General features: G+C 45.8%; 2 long non-coding RNA genes across 2 annotated transcripts in view; one reads left to right on the top strand and one right to left on the bottom strand.

Moving 5' to 3' along the window:
- LOC109292093 overlaps positions 1 to 3479 on the bottom strand; it is a 934440-nt gene that overhangs the window by 15180 nt on the left and 915781 nt on the right. The window lies entirely within an intron of this gene.
- The window catches only part of LOC109292094, a 16867-nt gene that overhangs the window by 3022 nt on the left and 10366 nt on the right, over positions 1 to 3479 (top strand). Inside the window, exon 2 of the long non-coding RNA XR_002096037.1 lies at positions 39 to 43. This is a non-coding gene — a long non-coding RNA (uncharacterized LOC109292094). The remainder of the gene's footprint in view (positions 1 to 38; positions 44 to 3479) is intronic.

The following is a 3479-nucleotide window of genomic DNA, read 5'->3' as shown; positions in this document are numbered from 1 at the left end:
CCTCTGTACTGACAAGAAGGGAGTTCCCCAGCCTGTAGGTATGGTGCCGGTTGTTCCTCCCCAGGTGCATCACTTTGCACTTGTCAGTGTTGAATCCCATCCTATTCTCATCCGCCCACCCTTGTAACCTGTCTAGGTCCGATTGCAGCCTATTCCTCCCTTCTAGCGTGCCCACATCCCCCCACATCCTAGTGTCATCAGCAAGTTTGAACAGGGTGCTGTTTACCCCCTCGTCCAAGTCACTGATGAAGATGTTGAACAGTGCGAGCCTGAGCCCTGCGGAACCCCACTGCCCACATCCCTCCAGGTCGAAAATGTAGGGTGTCTACACGTGACCAGCAGCTACTTCACTGTAGTGGTACATTCCTTGTTATAGCACACCACTACGGTGATGGAGCTGCTAAAAATAACCATGTGTCATATGTACAGTTTAGTACAGGTAGTTACTGTGCTGTACTTTAGTATGTCCAAAAGGAAATACTAAAGCATGGCACAGTAACAACATCGCTACAGGGGAACATGTAGATGCCCCCAACAAAAAATTTCTGTTTTGTTATGGGTATAAACTGGTTTTGGATCATTTATACCAGTAAAAGTGTAACGTCTGTACCTGACCTCAGGGTTAAGAGGGAAGGGGAAGAGATGCATAATGCTGAGACAAGTTGTATACTCTTGGTCTAAACTGTTCTAAGAGGGATAATAAGAACATTCAAAGTTCCAGTGAAAAGGACTAAGCTAACTGCTGACTTCAGGATGGAAAGGCGCTTTCTCTCTGGGCCGGTAAGTCTAAAAGTGTAGATTTGCACCTTTCTCTGAAACATCTGCTACCGGGCAGTGTCAGAAAGAATTGACCGAGGTGGACCACTAGTTTGATCTGGAATAGTAATTCCTACATTGTTACTTGAGTTTAGCATAGAAATGTTTATAAAGGCTTTCTGTGGGATTATCAATTCACTGGCATAAGTGGAAAAGAAAACAAATGTTGCTAAAGAAAAGAACTCCAGAGAATATTTCATATCTCTTTTATTTAGGGGGAAAAAACTTAAATATATTATGAGACAGATTATTAACTGCCATAAATCAGTGCAGCTGTTGACTTCAGCAGATTCACGCCAATTTGCTCCATGTGAGAATCCAGCCTGTGCCTTAAATTGACTATAGGAACATCACCTGTACAAACAGATGATTGCTGGTAAAAATTCTTATCCCTTAAGAATAAATCGTTTACGTGTCTCAGAATACTGTATTGCCTTTAAAAAAATATGCCTCCTAGATATAATACAGATTCTATGAGTAAGAACACTGCATTTAGTGAGTTGCATATAAACAGCAACATAACTAGTATAGGCTCATAAAATCTGTATAACTTCTGCATTTTATTTCTGTACCTGCAACTGCAGTTTGCAACTGCTCTTTGAAAATAATCAAGTTAATATAGTACTCATCTTCACAGCCTGTCCTTATATTCTGTGTCTAAATATCTCACTTTGGGTAAATGGATTTAGTTTTATTGGTTTTATTTACCCTATCTATCCTTTCTTTAAGCTGACTTTTGCCTTTGTTTGATTGCACTGCCACATTTCTATACAACCTGAGGAAGAAAAGAGGGGCTTGGTTAAATGGGAACTTTACTGTATTACCAAATCACAATGGCAATGAAATAGGAAAATGGGAGGAATCTATGTCTTCAGGCTATGTGCAAGTTATGTATCTAGCAACAATAAGGAGCAGTTTTCTGCTACCTTAGGAACACAGGGCTAGTGTCCAGTCAGTGATTCCAGTCTTTTACAATTTCCAGCAGCCACATGATAAATGTTTTTCCAAAAAGGTCCATGATGATACTTACTTTAGCCCCTTTCATCCACCACAGTGACAACCCCAGAACATCCCCTGAAACACTTAAGATTTTTAGTTTAAAAATAAAACCCCAAAACTACAACTACAGGGGAGAACAGGGGAAACAAAGGCTGTTTATAGATGTTACATTTTTCTAAGTTTAATCCAAACTACAGCCGTCACTATGCACATGTGGACATCAATAGTCTGAATTAAAATTGGCTCCATTCCAAATGAACTAATTCTTATTGAATGAGGATTAAAGGTAATGCAGACTAGGGCAGTCCAAATTAGGCAATTTAAAATGTATTAATTAACATTATATACCGCTTTGCTTTTAAGAAAAACTGTCCTTAGGAATGCAGATAAGCATTACAATTCTGGGTTTTGCAACAAAACAGAGGCAATCCTCCCACCCTCCTCCCCCCTCCCACAGCCTTTATAAATTCAGATGTGTCAACAACACTTCACAGTGACTAAACATCAGTATACTGACTAATAAGGCAGTGCAAAATTTCACTGGGCATTTCGTTTTAAAGCTGTTTCAGTGTGTTTCAAGCTTGAAACAGCAAAATCGAAATGAAACAAATGCCTTTGAAACAGCTTTGAAACAAAACAAGGGAACTCGAAACATTTCAAAAGTTCCACAATGTTTCGAGTTTTGAAGCCAGGCTTACTGGCTTCAGTACCGGCAGCACCCACCTCCTATCATCCAGCAGGCAGATCAGGGGCTTGCCCGCACCTCTGCAAGGGCTGCAGTGGCTGTGCTGGACTCCTCCTAGGGCTGTGGGCCCCCAATCTGCCTACCAGATGACAGACTGGCACTGGATGCAGCTGCACCCAGTGCCGGGATGATCGGTGCTGCTGCTGGACCCAGACAGCTGCCCACCTCCTGTCATCTGGCAGGCAGATCAGGGGCCCGCACCCCCGAGAGGACTCTGACAGCCCCTACAGCCCTCCCGGAGGTGCTGGTGGGCCCCTGATCTGTGCGCGGGATTACAGGAGGCGGGTGCTGCCACCTGGGGCCGGTGACAGCACCAATCTTCCCTGCACTGGGTGCAGGCTGCGCTCAAGACTAATCCGAAATCTGGCAGGCAGATCAGGGGCCTGCACCCCTGGGAGGAGTCTGGCACAGCCCTCCCGGCGGTGCAGCTGAGCCCTTGATCTGCCTTCCAGATGACAGGAGGCAGGTGCTGCTAGCTGGGACTGGTACCAGGAAGATCAGTGCTGCTGCTGGCCCCAGGCAGCAGTACCTGTCTCCTGTAATCCCGTACGCAGATCGGGGGCCTGCTGGCACCCCTGGGAGGGGTGTGGGGGTTGTGCCAGAGTCGTCCCAGTGGTGTGGGTCCCCAATCTGCCTGCTGAATGGCAAGTCTTGCTGCCTGGGGCCAGTGGCAGCACCGATCTTTCTGGTGTTGGGTGTGGGCTGCACCCAGTGCTGGTCTGTCATCTGGCAGGCAGATTGGGGGCCTGCACCACTGGGAGGAGTCCAGCACAGCCCCCCCAGGGGTGCAGGTGAGCCCCCCGATGTGCCTGCCTGCCACATTTTATGATTCCCCATTATAACCTATGGGTGAAATGGTGAAACAGCATCAAAACAGCAAAACAGTTTTGACGAAATGAAACAGGACAGTGCTTCGAAA

This window comes from Gavialis gangeticus, unplaced genomic scaffold (genome assembly GCF_001723915.1).
Source record: "Gavialis gangeticus isolate Ggan-Ray unplaced genomic scaffold, GavGan_comp1, whole genome shotgun sequence".
Lineage (NCBI taxonomy): Eukaryota > Metazoa > Chordata > Crocodylia > Gavialidae > Gavialis > Gavialis gangeticus.
Note: the sequence above shows the minus strand (reverse complement) of the source record. Positions and strands in the feature narration are given on the sequence as shown.